The sequence below is a fragment of the Anomalospiza imberbis genome, chromosome 2 (assembly GCF_031753505.1).
Source record: "Anomalospiza imberbis isolate Cuckoo-Finch-1a 21T00152 chromosome 2, ASM3175350v1, whole genome shotgun sequence".
Taxonomy (NCBI): Eukaryota; Metazoa; Chordata; class Aves; order Passeriformes; family Viduidae; genus Anomalospiza; species Anomalospiza imberbis.
The window spans coordinates 67665719-67689489 of NC_089682.1; the positions used below are offsets into that span (position 1 = coordinate 67665719).

Genomic DNA, 23771 nt, shown 5'->3' on the forward strand with positions numbered 1-23771 from the left:
GATGAGGGATGTTTCCAGTTGGCTGGTACTACCCCAGGCTGAAGATAAGGCACCAGTGAAGAGAGATACAGAGCAGAGAAGGAAAAGTCACTTCCCTTTTATTGTAAATTCATTGTGATGCTTCCAAAGTCACTGAGACATATAAATATGACTCCAAAATACCAGGTTTACTTTGAGAGACAGCTGTGCAATGAGGCTGTCCTAAAATCTCCTGTAGGATGGGCTGCAGAGACAAGACCCTACGGCAGACTTCTACCTCCCTCTGGAGACAAGAAAGCCACATCCACATCACTAATAATTTCTTTAATTTATAACTTTCATTAATGTATACTAACCCTTCTATGGATTTATTTGATATTTGAAGACGACTGGACTTACCTTTTTGTCCCAGTCATTTGGCAGGTTTGACTTTCATTATTCCTGCAACTGATTCCACCATAGAGCTGTGCATTAAATAAAGAATAATTTCTTCTCAGAAACTTCCTACTCCAAAATATAAACATGTTATACATCAAGAAATTATTTCGGTATCTCATACGCCTTTAGTACTGCATCACTAGTTTTACAAACCTCTAGAAACTGTTTGTATAACTTCCTTCGCCTGCAAAGTAACAGGATGATTCAATTTATTTACATTTTCTTTAATTTGGCATGTTAGCCCTCAGAGATATTACTTTGTTGTCATCTTCACTAAAATTCTGCCTTGTTAGCATCTAGAGAAATCAATGCCATGAAGCACTTCATTTTTATAACTTCATCTTCTTTCAGCCCAGAGCTTCATTAATGTGATAACTAAACAGGTACACAGCTCACTGCCTCTCTACATGTTAAGTAAATTTATACAAAAATAAAAAGAGATAAATTAGATGAGGATGTTTTTTACTTCTGTGCATGCACACAGTTATCTTTTATTAAAGCATCTCATTAAATTTTCTGAAAATTTTTTTAACTGTTTGGCGAATACCTAGTGGGTTTCCTGGTGCAACAACCATCTCTTGTTCTTTTCCACCTTGTTGCCTAAAAAATGGAAAAAATTTTGGAAGAGATGGAAAATGGGAGAACAACACTTTTGATTTTAAAAGTGTTCCTAAACAACTCTATTTGGGTGAAAATTCTTTTCTGTCAAAGCCAAAGCAACCAAATAAACATAAGTAAAGATTCAGAGGTTCCAAAGCATTTCCAGAACAATGGCTCATTCATGATTCCTCACCATATTTTCCACTGAAGCGGCAGATTTGGCTTCCCAGGGTGCTGACAGGTCTACTGCTGCAGCTTTGTACCCACCAGTCAGCTCCAAAACACTCCTGGCTCACCAGTACCAGTGCATATCCCACCCACTGCTGTCATTGCGCCAGCGTTCTGCCCCAGATCAGCTCTTCCAGTTGCTTCAAGCTTCTTAGAAGCTTAGAAATGTCATTATTTGAACCCCTCATGCAATAAACATCAGTCTGCATAAAGACAGGTTTGAAATTTCCCTTCCTTAAAAAAATTAAAGTAAGTAATGGTTAATACTGATAGACTTAATCCTGTTTTGTTTTGACATGTCTATATTCTGACCCATAAATTACTCCTCCATCATCCCCGGGATGTTTCCAAAAAATGCTAAGTTATTTGGTCACAGCCTCTTTTCTACTCTACCTTATGTGATCCCCAGATATACCATGACAATCGCATCATCCTTTCAATAATTTCAAACTTCAAGAGCCAGAACTACAACCATAATCACATAACTAAATAATGAGGCTTCCCAGTGCAAAATGGAAGCAAGAGAGCATTCCCATTTTGCCTTGCCAAACTCCAGTCCTTCTTTCAGTGACCTCCTCATTATGTGCAAAATAATTGGACTCTTACCCTCACGCTCATTGGGGAGCGGGAATCATGTCGTCACTTGCTCATCACACAAATGGCTTTCTGAATCAGGGTACCTCGGCTCCTGCACACCCCCTGTGACAGCAGCCTTGAGCAGGGTGCCCCACAGTCCCTCTGCCACCCACGCCGTGGCATGGGACACAAAAAGAGACAGTGCCTCGCACTAAGGTCAGCAATCACATGTGCAGCACAATAATCTTGCATGGCCTCAATTAATCTGCTTTTGTCCCTCCATCCACAAAACCCAAAGACAAAGAGTTTGGCTATCTCTGCATGGGAATGCAGGGCTGACAGAAGTTTTATCTTAATTTTCAACCATCAAAATAAAATATGTTTTCTGTAATTCTGACTCTTTGCTTTATGCAACCAACCCCTGACTAAATTGCCATCTCAACCTCCTCACTGTGTGAGGACTGCAAGTCTGTTCAGGGTCCTTTTCAGCTCACTGACCTACTTGCTACTTGCATAAAGACAGGCATTAATAGAATTTCCTCTCTCAATTTCTGCTATTGCCGTCTTCCTAACTGCTGTTTCCCAAATAGAGTTCCTCTAAGTTAAGCGTGCTTACCGCTATCAAAAACTTTCATCCAGAACTTCCACAAAGCACAATGCCCAAATGCCTTCATGCCCTCAACAGGAGATATCTATAGAAAGCATATTAGCAATTTCTAACCATCATGGATCTTCAAATCAATAGAAGCCTAGTAGTAACACAGTCTCTCTCATTTGTTTTTCTAAATGTCTTTCTTTATTCTTTTCTCTCACCAATACAACACTAGAAGCACTACTGGAGGTCACTAAACTCACCCAAGATGATAAGTGGGGAATTTTTCTCATCCAATTCAGTCAGCTAAAATGTATTAATCTAATCTAAATTAGTCAACTCCATTGCCACAGTAATCAATGTAAGCAGCATGAATCGCCCACCCCCGAGTTCCTGGCCAGATATATGGGAAGGAAGGAATGAAACCCACCTGGAAGTGCTTATCATTAACCATAGAGGGAGGCTCTGTTACTAAGCTGGGGTGACCTTTCACACATGGAATTCCTTTATCTCTAGCTCTGCTGATGATAAGGAGGCCAGGAGACCTGTCTTCTTTGGCGGGGAGGGCATCAGTTCCCAGGACTTGGACAAACTGCAGCTCATGGGCGATATTTGACTACCTCAATATCGGAACCAGTTTTCTTTAGAAAAATACCATGTAAGTACCTCAATGCTGCTCTCAATAGTCTCTTAAAGGAAGAGAAGAGCAGGAAGGAAACCTGAAGTTAAATCAACAGGCACAGTGCCCTAAGCAGTATGAGTGACTTTTTAAGCACTGCAGTGCTAGATCAAGATTATGTGTCTTCTTCCTCTTGGGCAGAATTGCTGAGCATAGTCTTCTGCTCATCAAAAATCTGCGGACAGCTGGGTCCCAGATCTCACTCGACCTCTAGTACTTGTGAGGCCATGGAGCAAGTCAGTCCACCTGCCTATGCTTTGATTCCTTAATTTCTAAAACGGGAGCAAGTCAGGATCCTGTCCTAACTCATGAAGCCTTTTGATATGTATCAGTGAAACAAACTACAGGTTTGTGGGCTGGAGCTGTGTCTCCACAGCACAGACACAATCCTCCAGAAGGGGCTGGCTGGGATGACCAGTGAGACTATAGCAGACAGCAGCAGCTCAGGGCTGCTTAGCAACATTTTCACTTGTTATCAGTAATTCCTATCAAACTGCTCCATGATCTCCCTCCTTCTAAAGGTTCATCTTACGAAACACTAAATACCAAGATATAGCAGATATTTTCTGGGAACTCATTAAAGAAAGCAATGGCTAGAACAAATCAGGATCCCTGTGTCTGTGCAGTCCTACTACTACCTGCAGGTGGAGCACAGGTCTGTCCATTTAAATGGAGTGTGAGGGTTTGGCACTTACCCCTTCCTAGGAGACAGAGCTTTGGGACTTACTGCTAGGGGTGAGACAAACTAACATCAGCCCTGAAACCTTGACCCTCAGAGATTCTGCAGACATGTACAATACAAGACAATGCAAGACCTGAAGGAAATAGGCAGTAACATTTCTCTCCAAATGAATTTGGGAAATATTCCCTAACGTGTAAGAGTTTCAGGGTTTCCAATTTTCCCTTCAGTTTCTTTTTTCAGTGGAAAAAACACAGGCATGTGGGGACAAGGATGGTAAAATGGTTTCCTTGGGGGGACTATTGGTCTGTAGACTTATTTCTTCATTCCTTAACTACTAAGTGAGTATGTCGGTGCAGATTTCAAAGTCTGGGTATCATAAAAGATCCTAAACCTTTATATGTTCACAGCACAGTCAGTAAGGAAGTCTGCTTCAACTCAGGGTCCATGCTCTCAGGAAGAAAAGAGTTACTGGTTTTGTAAATGGTGGCAAATCCTACATGCACCTCATTCTTGTTTTTGTCCCAATGACCTAATTAAGAGCTAAAAAAGAATCAGTACAGGAAAGCAAGCTAGAAAAAAGGTTTTTCTTTTAAATTCACAGACTGATTGATACCTTTAAAATACACAGTCTGGTGTGTTTTTAGCTTAATTGTGTGGTTTTGTTTGGCTCATGATAAAATAACATTACTGCAAATGAAGTGATCCTGCTGGCAATAGCAAAGACAAGATGAGTTCAGTCTACAGCATTTCTGCGTCTAGATCTCAACAGCCACCTGATTCCTCCAGCTGCACATGGGGTTGACCTGCTGGAATAAGCAGGTTGAAGTACTTCCATTTGCAAGGGATGGCATGCAACTCTGCATGATGGTTGGTTTAAAAGTCCTGCTCTGTAAACAGCAGGTGCTCAGCAATCACTCTGCAAAGGGCTCTGCTCCCATCTCCACCCACGACATCAGCTTGAGTCTTATGCTCGTTGCCCAAAAGAAAGGAAGGAAAGAACAAACCAACCAGCCACATCTCCCTCAGGAAACACACCCAGTATTAATCCAGCTTTGCCATTTCCACAGAATCTCAGCCCTAGGACTTCCTAGCAGGTATATGAAAAGCAGATACACTCAAAGACTTCATTCCTCCTTTGGATAGGAAACCTGGCACTGACTTTATTAAGGCATACTTGAGCAAATGCCATGCCACAGGAAGCTCTGGCTTTAGAAGGCAAGGCTGTTTTGATAGACCCAGAGCTGCGTATTACTGCAGATAAAGCTATCCTAAAAATCCAGCCCTGAGCTGTCATTTCATTACACTCAGAACTGTATAACCAAGAAACATTTTCAATTACAACCCAGGCTTATATTTTTAAATATTTGTTATAGTTAGCCCTGGACACTTTGGTGTGAAATTTGATCAACATGTTGATACATGCAGAGATTAAGTCATCCAGCTTCTACTGGCAAGGAAACAAACATTCGCGAGAAGTCACTATTCCTTTTGTCTGAAATCCAAAAAATTAGATCCTAACCTCAGTTTCACTCTGGTGGATGGAAAACGACTCCAAAGCTGCCAAGAACTACTTAACCAAGAGGACAGCAGAAACTAGGACTTCTGCTGACCCTCAGCAACAAATATGGTTACACTGTCAGTACAATAAAGACAGCCCACACATAAAGTGCACCCTGAAGGTCGCCAATCCTATTAGGAACAACTTTAAAACATGTAAGAGCACCATTATTTAAATCTGGTAAGGACATACCACAATAACAGCCACAATCCTCAATGTACACACACACTGCACAAGAACTCCCACTCCACACATGGTAATCACCTACATAATTTCTGCTTAATGACTCCTATTAGAGCCAGTGCATATCTCCATACAACCCCTGAAGGGCATCTGTGAGGATGGCCATGAGCACAGCATGCTCTGTGGCGACAACAAGCTCCCTGCACAGCCTGCCTGCTGGACAAGCCCCATCTGCCCAGGAGCACCAGCCACCAGCACTTGGGTTCATCAGCTCAGAAGAGGGCTTCACCTCCTGCTGCAGTTTTGGTCCTAGTGGCAACATGTGAACAACCCTCAAGATGCAGGGTTGACATACTCAAGTGAGTAACAGTGCTCCTACAGCTCCAGCAACACATCAATCAGGAGAAAAATTACTTTTAATGTAAAAGGCTAAGCTCTCTTTTGCACTGGTACATGGAACTGCAGCTGGGCATGGGAGGAGAGCACACAGTAGATAAAAAGCAACAAAAGTGAGAAAGACAAATTATATGCACAAAAGATCACTGCAGGATACTTCAAATTCCCTCCTTTTGCCAAGACCTTATTAAACTGGCCACGCCAGTCCACACTGCAGGTGAATTCTTTGCAGGGCATATACTGCAAGCTGTGACATACTGTAACATCTGCAGTAGTCATGGAATGCTAAATTCAGCTTAAACTTGGGTTGAGGAGAAGTTGTGCATCACAGCAATTGGGAAGCCAAAAGGAAATCACTCAGAAGAATTAGTGAGAAAAGCAATGTCAATTTCATCAAAAAACACATTTGTTTAGCTCATCTGCCTATCACAGTAACGCCTTAGTTAAAGTTTCTGGGAAGAGGTGGAAACACTGCTTTTATTATTACTATCACCTTCATTTTTATATACAAAACAATAATGTAAGGGATGAAGCATTCTCAAAGTTACCAAATTTTGATAAGTCAAATTTGATTCAATCTCAGCCAAATCCTTTGTACATCACTGTCTCTCAGAATCTATGTCCAGACACATTTTCCACTTGCATGTGGTTAGATAACAAAAATCTAAGTTTGAAAGCCCATTTTAGGCTTGTCAATCTAAGAACACCAAACAAAGACATCATCTATGTTGTTCTAGCCATGCTGAAAATCTCAGGTATTTAAGACAGCTTAAAAAAAAAAAAAAAGGCCAGTAAAAGCCTAATATAGCTGCAGTTCCTTATCCATCTTTCTCCTTCTCCCCATTCCCCAGCCAAGTACCTAGCATAGTCCAGGACCCACAAACTTCCATGTTCCTTCACTGAGTCACCACCATCAGAACACTGCATCCCCCACTGTTTCTTTCCCCCTCCATATCCATTAACCCATGCCCAGACAGAGCAGTACGTTCTACTCACTTCTTACCTACCTTGCAATCTCTTCTTTCACTTTTTCCTTAGTCTTTCCATGCACACAATCTACAAGTGAACAAATCAGCTGTGGATCAGCTGATATTTGTTAATGTTCAAGAATCATTTTAGCTGTCACTAAACCACTGCAGAGAAAACAGCTCTTGGAAGGGTGTTTCAGAATGCAGCTTCTCAAAACAGCTGAAGAAGCAAAGAGAAAGGAACAGAACTCCGCATCCTGCTGCTTTAACATGATATGCAGGTCTTTTTCCCTACACCATGATAATCCATAGGGAATCACAACTGGCTTAATTTCCAGCAGGGCCCTTCAGGCTCTCGCTGTCAGTGTGATCTCCTGGTTTACTCCAGAGCAGAACTCAAGCATGCACTGTGCAAGCTCAGAGGAGCAGGGCCCAGCATGAGTCCAGCTAAACCTCACCATGTCAGTTCACCCGAAGACAAACCATAGCCAAACAGATGCATCACAGACTGGCAAAGGTCAAAGCCCCAACAGCGACATACGTGCCTCACCATTTACTCCTGACCTCACAATATGGCTGCAAAAGCACACAGAAAATTTGCTCATAGTCCTAATGATCTGAATCACCATGTTTTTTACTCATGCAGTAAACCACACCAAAGGAGCCTTGTAGGCATCTTTAAATATTCCCTGCACCAAACGTGCTGGGTAAAGAACCTCCCAAACAGATGCTGCCATGCAAAGCCGAGGGAAGCGAGCCAGCAGCCTGCACAGGGCAGCAAGGCAGGCTGGCAAAGCCTCCTCCAATGCATCAAAGGCGACCCAATGCTCACACATCTTTTGGAGAGAACTGTGCTCATGCATGGAAGGTCAACAGTAAGACTTTAAAACCAGTCTGCTCCCTGAAGACTCACAAAAATCTCAGAATTATTCAGCCCCCTGGGTCCAGGCAAGTGGCAGAAGTGTCAAGAGGCTTCACCATCATGATGTCTCCAGTTACTCAGTATCTGACAGCACGGAAGGCTTTGGCTACCGGAAAGCAACATCTGCCTTTTCACTCTGTTTGCATCCAGGCCCCAGATGAAAACCTCCAGCTTAAAATAACAATAGTAACAATTAATCCTGCTGTTCTTCCACCCAGTCCTCTACCTTCTCTACCAGAGGAACACTTCCTTCTGGATAGTGCAGCAGACTTTTCTAGGTTTGGACTACTACAATACTATGGACACCCTCTACCAAAGGCAAAGCAGAAGTAACACTTTTTTTTTTTTTTTTTTTAACAAATTGAAAGAACAAAGAAAAAGGCTGGTCATCTCTAAATGAAACCAGCAATTATGCTTCTTGAAAATCCTAGCAGTGAACAGTGGTATCTCAATTTTGACTAAAAAATATCACAGCAAACCTCTGGAAAAAATGTCCATGTAAAACATCAGCTCTGAGTTTATTGACTACCAGTGTATCCATCACTGCACTACAGCAAAAATCCATAAAGCTAGGTCATCCCAACACAAGCTGGCAACTCTACCTCACATGCAATTACACCACAAAGATGCTGCCATGTAAGCAGTGACTTCACTCACCTGGACTGCAGCAAGAGCTGCCATTACCTAATTGCCACACAGAGGATGAATGAAAGACTTTCAAACACCAGCTTTCAAAAAAAGACCCAAAAACCAAACCTGAACAACCAACCTAATCAAACTCACCCCACACATGCATATCTCAAAATTATTAACTGCTTATTTAAATATGGACACATGGATAAACAATAAGCTCCTGGACAAACTCTAACACAAAAATGAAGTTCACAGAGGATGGCAGCAAGGACAGGCAGCCTGAAAGAAATACAGAGAGATTGTCTGAGCAGACAGGGAACAGAGGTTAGGAAAGCCAAATAACTAACAGAATTAGTTCTGGCCAGGGATGTAAAGGGCAACAAGAAATGCTTCCATAAGTACACCAGTGAACATTTTTCAAGAGCATGTAGTGATAGAATAAGGGGTAATGTATTAAAACTGAAAGAGGTCAGGTTTAGATTAGATATTTTGAAGAAATTATTTACTGCGAGGGTAGTGAGGCACTGAAACAGGTTACACAGCGAAGTTGTGGCTACTTCATCCCTGGAAGTGTTTAAAGCCATGTTGGATAGGGCTTTGAGCAACATGATCTAGTGGAATGTATCCATGCCCATGGTAGGAAGGTTGGGACTACCTAATCTTTAAGGTCCCTTCCAACCCAAACCATTCTAGGATTCCATGAAATATGAGGAGTCATCAAAAAAAAAAAAAAAATTCACCCTGTACCAGAACACAAAGGCTTTCTCTTAAGACTCTGGGCGCCATGATTTGTTTAAGCAATGTGGGACGCAATCATGTTTAATATTAAGAAGATACTAGAGCTACACATCTGATAGCAAAAATGACATTTATACTGTCATTATATGCACTTACCAAGAAATATAACCTGCACTATCATGCAAAGTGCTCAGATGGTTTGAAGGCAAAAATAATCTATGTTCAATGTTATTTAGGAATATTAATAAGCTCCTTTATTTTAAGATGTAAACCATTAATAGCTGTTCTGAAGAGGGCTCATTTTTAACCTTTGACAACATTCAAGTGTCTGTTATTTTTATCAGATTGTTTGGATTTTGACTGAGCTAAAGTCCTGAAGCTACAATTAAACTTGCAGCTACCTTCTCTCACTAGGCTTCCTGCAACAGCTGGAAGACTCTTTGAAGTCTGCAAAGACATGGAAAGAACATTATTTATGGCTGATTTGCACAGTGCAAGCAGAAACAAGTTGTGTTTCTGATGCATTTCCAGTGCTGGTGACAGATGATTTCTCACCAGCATTACAGGAAGTCTTCAAAACTATTTCCCTCTACCCAGATGCTCTACAGGACCAAGTGAAGAAGCTGGAGATGCAGGACAGGATTTCAAGAGCTCTGAATGGCCCAAAAGCAATTCCTAGTACAGTCAGCATTAAATCCCACCACCAGCTCCACTGAAAACACAAGTGGCCTAACTCAGCCTGTTAATGGCTACCTGCCTAGAAAGTCCAGAACATCTTAGGATGGTCTGCTAAACTCATTTAAAATTTTAATTTTTTTAAAATCAGGGATGCATTTTTAAAATAGAGGAGAAATCAGCTTAGATAGTAGAAAAGGAAGGAGGATTTCATTCCAGAGAAGCCACCCCACATATTGCCACATCTCTCAGACCAGCTCCTCAGCCAAGGGACAGAGCTGTGGACTCTGCAGGAGCAGAGGGAAAGCACCACTGAAGCCCTGCAGCAGAGGCTGCACTGTGTTGGCACGTGTAATGACCAAGCCAACACACACTGATGTCAAAGGAAGTTACGCTCACGCACTGGAAGCCATACAATTAGTAGTGTCATCATCTAGGAGAAAGAAATAAAATACTGTTTTCTCCCAGGCAAAGCCACTGGTGTTTTTCATTTGTGTTAACTTGCTTTAAGTGCCTGCAGGGTCCATGCCTTTGATTTACAGTGGATGACAGGCAGTACAGGCATAGACACATTTAGGTATAATTATTATAGTAACCAGGCTCATACACCAAGAACAGCAGCAAAATCAACAACAGCTCAATAACACAATGGAGAATTTTCCAACACAAAACCCTACATCTCTCTACATCCCTGCAACCCCACTCAAGGTCTGCTCTTGATTCTTTCAAGAAAAAAAGGAGTGAAATCAGGAAGTTTTAAGTATCAACATTGCTACTAATCCCATGCAACACCAATTTCACCCAAAACCCCCTATATTTTGTAGTTTTCACATAATCATAGAATTTTTTTGTTGGAAAATACCTCTAATATGTTGGAAAATACCTCTAAGATCATCCAGTCCGACCACTAACCCAGCACTGCCAAGTCCACTACTAAACTATGTCCTTAAGGGCCAGATCTACAGATCCTTTAAATCCCTCCAGGGATGGTGACACTTCCCTTGGCAGCCTCTTCCAATGGTTGACAGCCCTTTCAATGAGCAATTTTTTTCCTAATATCCAATCTAAATATCCCCTGACATAGCTTTCTATATTGTAGAAGAGATGGACCTCCAGCAGTTAGACACTCCTTTCAAGCAGTTGTGAGAATGATCAGGTCCCCTGCCGAGCCTCCTTTTCTCCAGGCTAAACACCCCCGGCTCCCTCAGCCACTCCTCACCAGACTTGGGCTCCAGACCCTTCCCCAGCTCCGTTGCCCTTCTCTGGACACGCTCCAGACTGTCTTTCTTGCAGTGAAGGACCCAAAGCTAAACAAAAAGCTGAGGATTTAAGGTGTGACCTCACCAGTGCCGAATACAGGGGAAAATCACTGCCTGGTTCTGCTGGCCACATGATTGCTGATAAAGGCCAGGGTACCACTGGCCTTCTTGCCCCCTGGGCACACTCTGGATCATGTTCAGCTGCTGCTGACCAGCACCCCCAGATTCTTTTCCACTGGGAAGCTTTCAAGCCACTCTTCCCCCAGCCTGTAACACTGCACGAGAAGAAAAACAAGCAAGCTAAGAACAGCATCTCTCCCACACTGCATCACTTGATGCATATTCTAGTCCAGCACCCAGCAAGTCCTGTCTCTAGCTCAGCCTTCAAGTTCAAGCACTGAAAAGAATACTTAGGGCTTAGACACAGAGCAAAGATACAATGATGGTTATCATCAACTCTTTGATTTTCACTTCTGTTAAAAAAAAAAAAAAAAAAAAAAAATCAATCCGCAAACCCAGAAGCTGGAAGTCCATGCAGATCCCAGAGCAGAGGTTTGAACAACAACCCAGCAGGGTTTGCTCAGATCCCTCTTCACAGCACTGCCATCTTTTGCATACTGACAGTACTAACAGTACCCAAAACTTATCTGCATTAATACATACATCCAGATGTTAACCACTCATATGACTTCAGGGTCTAACACAATGCCTTTTATGATATCTATAATTTTTTATACTAGGACAAAATGAGGCCTGTGCACTTACATAAAGTAAATAAGAATTAGTACTGTTTTGTTTAGATGCATAAACAAACAAGCAAAGAGACATTAACAACGTACAATTTACAAATGTTCAACATTTTCTCCTTATTTAAATCTGTTAAAGTAAGGATGCACATGTAATACAGGCTAGTCAGCTTCACATTAGTTTATATTTTCATTTCTTTCATCATCATACAGGAGCAAAATACCTAAAAGTCTGGCAGGAATGCAAGGTAGAAGAATGTACTGTAAAAGAAAACTGTCTACACTGGAATTGCAGACACCAGTGTTTCTAGTAGAAAAAAAAATCAAAATCTGACAGATTCAAATACCTCAATCCTAGTCAAAGTTTTTGGTATACATTAAAAAACCCTCTTCTACTCCACTGAATATACTAAACTGAAGCAACACATTCTTGTTGTGACGATCAGTTTTATTATATGGCCATGACCTGAACTAGCTTTCCATCAGCACTGATTAAATACATATTCTGATATTCTGCACTGCATACCTTTCAAGTTGTGGAAAAAAGCGGCAAACACTTTCCATTTGTCACTGTCATGTAACATAAAAATTTTTCTAGATGCTGGATATATGAAACGTCTCTGAGAATCACTTACTAGATCACATACATACAGAAAACTCACTCAGTGTGCACAGGCTAAGTAGGGTTGAATTAATGAATGTACTGTTGCTTCACATATTGAATGTCTGTCACTAAACCGATAATTTGCAAATGCAGAAGCAGGGACCGGGAGATGCACTGGCTGCAGGCATTGACAGATCCCTCCTCTGCAGTTTCAAGAAGCTAATTGTGCTCAGTTCAGAGTTCTTGATCCATGTTCCTGGGAATGACTCAGGACACAAGCAGCAAGACAGTCAGCATGTGTCCACATTTGGGGTTTTGTTTCCACCCCTATCTGCCCTGATTTCCTTCCCAAGAATGCTGTGCTTGTGAAAGGCATAGCATGACATCTTAAGAGACTTCTGTCTTCTCTGCCTAACAGACTCAGTCTGGGTGGCAACAGAAAACCAAAAGCTTCCCTAGAGAATGCACCAGGATTACCAACAAGAAGGGAGAACTACTTCTGGATTGAAGTTTTGGCCCATTGTCATCTATGGCAAAACTCCCACTGAAGTCAGCACAGCCAGGATTTCACCTCTGTCGCAGCAATTTTGAGTCCCTGCTCATTCTGCCTTGGAACTTCCAGCCGGCACAACAAGGGTCTTTAGAGTGCCAAGAGCTTTTGTATTATGTACTGCAGGCAGAAGTCATGAAACCCTTCACATAAGCAAGCAAATACTCATCAAAACCGTTAGGAAATTTAAGACACTGCTGAACTGTAAGGGATTTAAAACTGTATGCAGAAGCACGATGTTTCACACTGGCACATCATTCTAAAACAAACCTTATCCTAACCAACTTTCTGTCCTTCACAAATCCTGCCTGTAAATACAAGCTGTATGACTGCAGTAGGCATGTGTCAGAAGACATTTTAGAACTCAGCACAGAAATATATCTGTAGAACAGCACCTACAAACTGCTCCTACCAAGCAATGGCTAAAGACCCTAATTGCCTCCTAAATGTTCGTTTCATTGTATTTGACAGAATCCATCAACCATAGTACATAAGGTCACAGTAGCGCAACATGGTAGGAGCCACGACAACGTAATCTGGTGCAACAGAAGTCCCTCATGTGAGAAATGGAGCAAGCCAGCAATTTAGGGAAGCTGCGGGGAGGGCTATACCCCATCCCTGTCCAGCACACAGGACAACAACACAGTAACGTAACACACAGGTCAGGAACCATCCTACATGCTGTCGGCATGCCGGTATGGAGCACAGTCATTACACTGCCAACAGATGCTTTGTTAAGAATCAAGCTTACAAATAAACAGGAACAAAAGTAAATAAAACTATGCTTTACTGCATCAAGACAAGCACAGCCAACCTGCTGATTTTCTACAACACTAGCACCACTGAAGGATCAGACAGAGTGATACCCATAGTCTGCATTCCTGCAGTACACTGTCTCCTATCTGGCTCTCTCTAGTGTTTTTTGGAACACAACGATCGCACCTGTAAGCTCTTTGTCAGTAGCACTCTGCAACAGCAAGCTAGATCCAAGGGAACACTCCTTCTCTCCCTACACCCACAACCAAGTCCTCTCCAAAGAACAAAAGGAAATTTTTGTTAACTTGAAGGAGCAGCCCTCTGAATGTCAGCAGGAAGAGACAGGCAAGTACTAGCCAGGTTATTCTGCCTTGTTCTGCTTTCCCGGCTAATGCTTACGTCCTCCCACAACTGCTCCAGACCAGGAATGAATCCTCAGTGAAAGCAGACCATTCAGGCAGCAAGCAGAATGGTGCAGCAGCTCTCCTCTGCATTCCTCACAGTTCATCCTCTCCTGATTTTTAATTCCTTTGCTGAAGACTCAAACCGAATTTCATAAAGCATTTCCTAAATGAGAGATAAATTATATCACTTGTGCCTGCGGAGAGGACTTTTTCTTTCTTTGTTGGACAGAAGTTGGTTAAGAACACACAAACCCTGATCAAAAGACACTCCTCTCTAAGCTGTCTGACAGCACTGCACAGGGAAAGCAAACGGGTATGAACAGAAGCATTCATTTCCTCAAATCCCTTCCTTTTAACCAAACTTGATGCTTTAGTGCTTCTGCCAGGATGCCAGTGCTGACTTCCCTTTATGTCCCATGTATTTGTATGTATTTTAATTGAATGTGGGGCTAAGGACACTCGGCAACGCTTAATCCTCTCGACAACAAAGCAAGGGCACTAAGCCACCATGAAAAATAGTAATAAAAACAAATTTTAAAAAGGTAAAAGACACCCACTGATGCATTCCTTGGGGCACTGCTGCTCTCTTTTCCTCCTGCAAAAAATCCAGTGGGATTCAAAAAGTGTGTAGAAGAGGCTGGATTACTTCCTTTAATAGCAGAAGTTAGAGCTCGGAGCGCCACGTTTAACCCATGGCCAGCCGGAGCAGGTTCCCTTCCCAGGGGTGCACACCCCAAGCCCCTGAACACACACACACACAGACACACACTCACACACGGTCTGAGTTTCGGGGCGCGCAGGGGGAGGGAACCAGCAGCGAGCAGCCCCAGCAAAGGCCGGCAGGGACGAGGGGACACGGCTGCTGCCCCGCTGTCCCGGACAGAGCGTTCCCCCAGCTCCAGCCAGGCTCCGGAGCCTGCGAACAGGGAGGGCAAAGCGAGCCTTCCCTCCTAAAAACATTGAGGGGAAAAAAGAGATGGACAGACAGATAAACCAGGCAGGTCCTCCGATAACACCCGTCTCTCCCCAACCCAAGCAGCTGCATTCAGTCCCCAGGCTCAGCCAAGAGCAACTGCAGCTGAAGAGCGGCGACAGACACGCACACCCCCTCGCCCTAGCTGCCACAAGTTTAAAAGAAAAAAAAAATAGAAAAAAAAAAAACTACAAAATAACAGCACTTCAAAGGCGGAGAGGAAATTCTTAAAACACGAAAAGCCAGCTCTTGCCTGCTTGCGAGCTAAAGCCCGGTGCGAAGCGGGAAGCGCACTCGGGGCAGCCGCCCACTGCTGCACCTTGCAGGGCAGAGCGGGAGCGGGACCGGCGGCTGACAGGAGCGGCGCGGGGATGGGAGCGGGACACGGGCACAGTGCCGGGACGCTGCCGCGGCGGAGTCCCCGCGGCAGAAGCTTCCCCGAGTCGCGGCCGCAGCCCCCGGAGCTCCCGCGCACCCCCGAGTTTGCCCGGCGGAAAGTTTCTCCGCCATCGCCTCCGCGCCCCTCCCCGAGCCCCAGCAGGGTACACACCGGCCGGCTCAGCTCCGGGCGCTGCCCCACGGCCTCCCGCGCTGGGTCTCCATGCCTCCTTGGGCGCCGCCGGGCTGCAGCGAGAGGCAAAGAAGGAGAGGAGCGGAGCGCTCCCCGCCCGGCTCAGCGCAGCCTGCCGGGAGCGCGGCCCGCGCCCGCCTCCCGCCCGCGGGGAGGGACCGCGCCGCCGCCGCCGCCCGCCCCGGCCCCAGCCCCAGCCCCAGCCCCGGCCCCGCCCGCCGGGGGGCTCCCACCGCCCAGCCCTGGCCCACGGGAGTTCGAGGAGGCGCTCGTGGAATGTCTGTCCTCCAGAGGACTCGCCCAAGGTCATCCGCTCCGGGCAGGGCGCCGCGCCGCCCCGTGTCCTCCGCTGCCCTGGGGGTCCCCGCTCCTCTCCTGCCGCCGGGCGGGCAGTGCCGGCTCTGCGCTCACCGGCGGCCGCCGGCGGCTCTGTCCGGCGCGGCTTCAGCTGCACCCCGAGCCCTGCCGGGAGCCGCGCTGGGCGGGCGGCGGGAGCCTGGTCCCCGCGCGGAGTAGCGCCAGCCCGGTGCCCTCCAACACGGTTCCCCCGGGCGGCCGCTGGCTGAGCACGGGGACACGCTCCGGTTTGGCAGCCCGATCGCGACCTGCCTGTGAGCGCAGTTGGGTGGCTGAGCCAGCGTTCTCAGAGCCTGTGATTCTGCTGCGAAGCTACACCTGTCCAAAGAGCTGGTCGCTTTAGCTTTAGTAGGGAGGAAATATATTTAGTGCCTTCTGCACTTGTGAGTTGATATCCAAGTTCTCACTCTGCCTATTTTAATAGGATGTTGTGATGAGGCACCTGTTTGATCATCTGTTCAGTTGATTCCTTTCTCTAGCAGTAGAGCCCAGGCCCCTGCCTGATCAGGTATCTCATTCATGAAAGAAAGAGAGGGATCACTTTAACATCTTTTTCCCTTTTTTATTTTTCTTAATAATGTCAACCTTCAGCTATTCTTTGCTCTGCAAGAATTCTGAAATGCTGCTACTTTTATTTGCTTTCTAGTCTGCTGTTCTCTCACTTTGTCCATGCCTCCCACTAGGCTGCAGGTCACAACTGCTAAAGCCAGGTACAGGTAAGACAGTCCCTGTGAGGACCGGCAGCATAGCGCCTGTGACTGGTTCCATAAAACACTCATGGCCTGGGCAATTTGCTGCTGTAATTTAGAGTGAAGGTGAAAAACAAGTAAGCAAACCAACCAGCAGCTCCACACTAATCACAGGGACCAGGGAAATAACCACAGAGCAGGAGAGCATGGGCTACACTGTGGAAAAGGAGAAGGAAGATAAATACAAAAACTGCTTGTAAAATTTGGCAGCTGAAATAAAAAGCTCTACAATGGAAGCATGTAACAAAACCCAGCTTTGTCTGAAATCTACAATAGAGCTAATGATTTTATACCCACCACCTGGTTACACTGGTCATGGAAGGCAATCTTGGTGCATTATAAAGCTATTTAGAAGGCAGAAGTTCAGAACCTCACTGTGCCACTCACTAAATGAACAAAGCAAGGAGATGTCCTGTTCCAAAAGGCCCATAATCCACATCACCAAGACAAATTTAGAGTGGGAGGAAAGTGTATTATGCTGCAGATGGCACTGAGAAAGAAACCAATTTGCCCAAGGTCATGCAGGAAGTCTGTGGCAGAGCCAAGAACTAAACACAACTCTCCTGAAACTCAGACTAAAAATAGTGCTTGATAATTGCACATAAACTCCAGAAAACACACATTTCACAGATAATAATCTTTTGACCAGTATTTTGAAGTTATTGGACTCCATTTCATTATAATTTTCAACTGCACTGATAACTGAATGGTCACTTTCTAAATTTAAACCACATTATTTGAAAGTCCTCTACACAGAAATTCATACTGTGAAACAAAAGGCACTAACAGATAGCATCTGGGCCAACACAGATGCTTTCTGCGTGTTCTGCTTTTGCTACCCCATTCCTCAAACAGAACCAGAGCATGTCCAAATCTTAGTCCTGGGAGGGGGAGATGATCCTGCTCCTCACTGTGTTTTCCTTAGGCACCAAAGGGGCTGTGTAGTCCTTACCTACACTTGGCCTGGTAGCAGCACCCTGGATTTATTCCTATATTCCACTCTCCCCTGTCTGGCCACATTAAAATGTGCCCTGGCATACAGCTTTCATGTGCTCTCATGTCAAACCTGTCTCCTGTCTCAGAATGTGCCTTCCGCGTGTTCTTTTCCTATTCCATCTCCCTCTTTCAGGTTTTTTTTAGTCAATGCAGAAACGTTTATTGCGATGCAAAACCCACACAAGCAGAAAACAACATCATGTGGCACCCTTCAGGCACCTTTAGTTGTCACTTTAGGAAAGTTATTTACACATATATTTAGTGGATTTTACAATGTATAAATGCTAATGAGTATTAGTAGAAGCTGTTTTTCTAATTAATCAATCCTACCAGCATGGTAATGATTTCTGTTGTTCTGGAGCTTCCTCCAGCAGGGAGTTAGCTCTGTTGATTAACAAGACCATTTTGCATGTATATAACATTTTTGCTCATCTATAACAATCTCATTATCTTTTTTTTTTTCTCAAGGAGGTGAGCAGTTCTCAAATTATGCTTAAGGAATAACTGGGGCAGAAAGAATCATATTGTCTCCTGTGTCACCATTTTATAGTTGTGTATCTGTCAGGTTCAGTAAAATTTACACTATTGTGAAAGATGATTCAGAGCAGGTTGAATAAATTCTTTACTCTGAGGGCAATGAGGCACTGGTACAGTTGCCCAGAGAAGTTTTGGATGTCCCTGAAAGTGTTCAGGGACACTTTGGACAGGTTGGATGAGGCTCTCTCTGTGTTCTGGTGGAAGGAGCCCATGGCAGTGGCCCTGGAACTAGATGGTCTTTAGGGGTCCTTTCTAATCAAAGCATTCTTTGATATGAAACTGGAAATGTGGTGACGTGATTAGTCTCGAGAGCTGGGGCCTCGTTGGGGACCTGCTCACTCTCTACAATTGCCTGAAAGGAGGTTGTGGTGAGGGGGAGCCCAGTCTCTTTTATCATGAGAGGACTAGAGGAAATGGCCTTAGGCTGAAACAGGAGAGATTCAGATTAGATATTAGAAAAAAAACTTTTAACTGAAAGGGTGCCCAGGGAGGTGGTGGACACCATCCCTGGAGGTGTTTAAAAGGCATCTGGATCTGGCATTGGGTGGTCGTTTAGTGATACAGGGGTTACACTGGTAGTGCTGGTTTGACAATTGGACTTGATGATCTTAAAGGTCCCTTCCAACTCTGAGAATTTTATGATTCTGTAATTCTGTGTCTGATTTATAATGTCAGCATGCTCTACAGATAGAGACCAGGAAACAGTTTTTAGATTCTTATATCCTGAGAAGTGGGAATTTCTCCTCATTTTCCTGCAAAGACAGTAAGATTCAAGGAGATGTGAGTAAACCACTATGACAACAGAATATCTCACATTCTCTTAGCTCAGTAAATCGCATTGAAATTATCATAAATAATTCAGCTGGTATAAATAAATATAAATCTAAGCAAAAAAGGAAAGGTTTTCCCTAAGATTCAAGGTTCAGGAGACAGGAAGGCAAGTTTTAGACCTGATGTTAACTGAACCAGTAGTGAGCTATTGAAGCTTAATCTCAGCATAATATCATAAATTATGAAACATTGACATTTCACTTTTAATTAATGCACAGGGCTATTTATAAGCTGGTTTACAGACAGTTGCTTGGGCAAATGAATACACTTTTTCCATCACCAGGCCAAATGTTAACAACACTGCTATTTTTCAAAGTATCTAACTATTTGCATATTGGAACTGTTTTAATACAATCTGTCCCCCAGGGCTGCTATGTGAGTTACTTTGAAAAGGTAATCAGTCATAATTCACTGGCTCCTTAATCCATAATCTAACTTGATTCAGTATACTACCAGTGATTTTCAGTGTGAGAGATTGCTTGTTTTCATGCAATTACTTTCTGTTTGAGAGCCACAGGCCACCAACTTAGGAAGAGGCATTCTATGGGCTGCAATTGCCTTTCTGGGCTTGCTAGCAATAAAAGGTCTGGATAGCAGATAGCAGTGGAAGAATAAGGCATGAGCATGAAGCAAAAATATTCCATATACTTGCCTGAACTTTGAACTTTGAATGTGACTAAATAGCAAGACTCCATTATTGTTCATATGCATTGACAATGCTTTTATCTTTTTTCCCTCTTTTTGAAGGGTGAAAAGTACAACAATGAAGTTACTTTTTGTGAGACTGTTTTTTACAGAACAGTGTTTTAGTTGTCATTTCTGTAAAGTATTGGTTAAGAAAGTGCTTTAGTACTGGATGGTTAGACTTGCAAACAGTGCTTAAGTATTTCACTAAACCGGGGTTTAAAATAATTAAAACAATTACTTGAAATGTCATCCAAATTATACAAAAATAATCTGTCAACTTTTGCAAATTCCATGAGCTTCACTATGAATCTTGTTAATTATAAACAAGATACTATAGTATCTCCTGCTCAGAGCCTCTCCTTTATCTTTCAGAGAAAAATCTCCTGATTCAGAAGTGCCTCGAGACTGATGTGAGTGAATCGCAGTCCAATATTCCATACGTGGGTTTCTGTCTGACTGATTCCCTGTAGAGAGGCAGCCTCCTGGTCATACCAAAGACTTCACTACAAATTTCTTGTGGCTTTTTTGTCTCTTCTCACTTTTCCTGACAGTGAGTAGCCCTAGCGCAGTGTTAGGAAAGTTAACAAGTAGTGACAGTGCTCATAGACTTCTCTAGAAACATGATGTGGCAGCACAAGACAGCTTGATGGTGATGACACCAGAAATTTGCTTCAAGGCCATTCTTCATGTTTCCTCAAGAAGCAACATTCCTACACACATCTTATTCAAGGACATTGCAGGAGGGTCAGCAACAGAGGGTTTGCAGGAATAATTAAGGGGATAGATACAGCACAAAGCTTATCATTAGCTAATGGTGCCATTCAACCAGAAAGATCTGTTAATGCAAGAAAAACTGGATCAGGGTTTTGCCAGATATCTCCATCTCTTTTAGAGGCTGCAATGGGATCACACATCAAAAGATCCATTTTGACAGTGCATATTGAAGTATTGCCTTGTATTATGTCGGATTATGCCTTGCAGCACAAAGTTATTAGCATTTCTAGCAGCTGAATGTCAGAGGTTTGACTTAAACTCACAGAGTGAGGTCATCCCATGTAGAAGGGAAACTTTCAATTTGGTGTGTCCGATTTTTTCCCTTTAAAGGATACAGTAATAACAGAACCATAGAATACCCTGAGTTGGAAGGGACTCACAGAGATCGTTGAGTCCAGCTCCTGGCTGTGCATAGGACAACCCCAAGAATCATACCATGTGCCTGAGAGCATTGTCCAAACCCCTCTTGAGCTCTGTCAGGCTTTGTGCTGTGACCACTTTTTTTGGACAGCCTATTTGTGAAGGACTGGGTCAGCTCTGGCTGTTTAACTTAAATAAAGTTTGCTTTTCTCTCTGCTCTACTTTGCTCATCTCAGCCATAGCCCAGTGTCATTCAAGCCCAGCTGTGCTTAGCGCTGTCTCAAAGAGGAGTGCATCACATGCACAGACTCCTTTCCCAGGGAACAGACCTGCCAGTCAAAGAGGGCTGCGGTGTCATCAGTGAGCTGAAGGCAAATCACAGGAGGTGATGCTGGAACACTTACCCTCCATCAGGGTAATAGTGCATTTGATGGCTGGATCTAACAGATCAAATCCTGCTCACAGAAAATTGAGAGCAGGTTTTGTGGCTTTTTTTTTTTAACTTTATTTCATTGAAACAGGTCTGAGAGAGGAAGGAAGTACTGTGTGGAGAGAGAAGTTTCCATTCGTCTCAGTTCTGCCGGCGAGTTTCTAGGTAGCTCTTGACCTTTACTTTAACCTCCTTGAGTTTGATTTCCCATTTTGCAAAATTAAATACAGAGTCACTGGAGATCATAAGATAAGAAAATATATATTTTTGCAAGTTTACCACAAATTGCAGTTTGATTCCCTGTTTTGCTACATGTATCTTGTGAGAATTTAGAGAAATCATGGGTTGTGTCTGTGCCTCAGTTTTCTGTCTGTGATACAAACACAGAAACATTTTTTGTCTGTCTTCTGTCTTGAGACAAATAAACATATATGTTGTTTTGTATTTTAAAGTGATTTAGCTTTTTGATGTCTGACTTTGACTAAGGTCCTTTAATTTTATTAACAGGTACAATAAACAGTTCTGAGATTTCTCCTTGGAGCACTTTGAGGTCAGTGGAAATGTGCACCATAAGAAGTATGTTGTATTAGTTAATGCAAGAGACAGAATTAAATGAAAGCAACTTGATTTTATAAAAATTGTGAGAGGTCCTGCAACCAGACAGTAGAATGCCATCAGGATACCGTGCAGCATAAGGGAAGGATTGATCTTACCCACGATAGCTTTGTACAGCTTTTACTGTTCATTTTACAAAGAACTGACTCCAGTAAACATTTAAACATGTGCTTAACTTGATAGACATAAATGGCTTTTTTACTTCAATGTTAATGCACATTTAAGCTTAGGCATGGATGTTTGTGGGGTGGGGATTTAGCCTGGGATTCCCTGATTCTTTGCACACATGATTTCATTAGGTGTTGTCTCCTTCTGTAGTACTGCCTTAGGGCATGAGCCAAGCCTGGCTGAAGTCAGGGGAATTTCTACAGATTTTCATGGCAGTTGGACTGGGCCCTTTATAGGAAATAAAAACAGATTTTGTGGAACATAAAAGCAAAAAAAAATCCTCCTAAATTTGTGGGGATGAAATAGTCATTTCCTGTTTTAGGACTAGAGACTTTATAAATCAAGGTTCTAACCAGAGAAAAATTTTACCAGCTGTACACTGAGCTGCTGAAAATAAAGAGGATGAATAACACAGACTTAACAAACCCTTAGTTTTAAGTGAGCAGAAGGAATTGCTTGGCTGTGCATAACAGTTCAGCAGGAGGTAATGATCGTGTTTATTTGAGTTCACAGGTTCTTTTGCTGTTGTATGCTTTCATGGTACCTGGTTTAAAAAAAATCTAGAAAGTATATATTTACAAATGCCAGCTTATCTGTGGTTGCATGCCATAGCTGTCATCACACATCAGGTGAGATGACTTTCAGTTGCCATGCCAAGCAATCCTAGCTTAACTTGTATCAGAGCTCCTGTTTCTGCTGTTGGCATCAGCTCATAATAGAGTTACAGGATTAAAAACTTGTCATTCCTAAAAGCCTTCTTGGTAATGAGCAGAGTGTGAGATATGAATTTGAGTCCTGTTTGATTGCATTGTTACTCCCCCTCTTTTGGTGACCGCATTAATGACAGGTTGTCAGGTGCATTTTGTAATTCCAGTGCTGGCTTTGCAAGCTGCCCTCTGCCCTCTGCTTCCAGCTGAATCATTCCTGGACCACAATCCCTGGTGCTTGTACTCAGTGAGATAACAAACAGAAATGATGAAAAGCAAGGAGAAAAGAGATGATAGAAAAGAGGGGAAAAAAAAACAGATAACAGCTGATCAAATAAGCACACCCAATATGCCAGTGTTGGATGACTTCAGTAAAGACAGGTAAGAATAGTCAACTGTATAACAGGACACAAAGAGGAAACTAGAGACCATAAAAGAACATTGGAAATGAAAGGATAAAATGTGATTAAAATCAATCAAGACAAATACATCATTGTCATCCTGAGGTGTCACTGCATTTTAAGTGCTGCTACCTACTGCATGCTGCTGCCTCACAGCTCCTCAAAGTCCCCAGCAGACCTGGGAAGTAAGATGATCCAACTTGGGAAGGATTCTGGTTTTTACTGGTACCATTTCCCCAGTTTTCTGGAGGTAGGTAGCTGCAAAGGTTGCTACTCATGCACCCAGAAGGTTAGTTACTTTCTGGGGGTTAAGGGAAGATCCAAAGGAAGTACAAGGGCTGAAGAAGTTTAATAGTGCCTAGTTACAGATGATGCAAGTTTTGGAGGGCAGTTTGCAGTAATTAGAAAGGGGCCTGGTTAACTGTTAGCTGTTTAATACCCGCTGAAAA

At 43.3% G+C, this 23771-nt stretch overlaps 1 protein-coding gene across 1 annotated transcript in view; it reads right to left on the reverse strand.

Moving 5' to 3' along the window:
* FAT3 (FAT atypical cadherin 3) overlaps positions 1–15813 on the reverse strand; it is a 398878-nt gene extending 383065 nt beyond the window's left edge. The window contains exon 1 of the mRNA XM_068181534.1: positions 15690–15813. The gene's annotated coding sequence lies outside the window, so the exon portion shown is untranslated. The remainder of the gene's footprint in view (positions 1–15689) is intronic.
* Positions 15814–23771: the final 7958 nt, after the last annotated feature.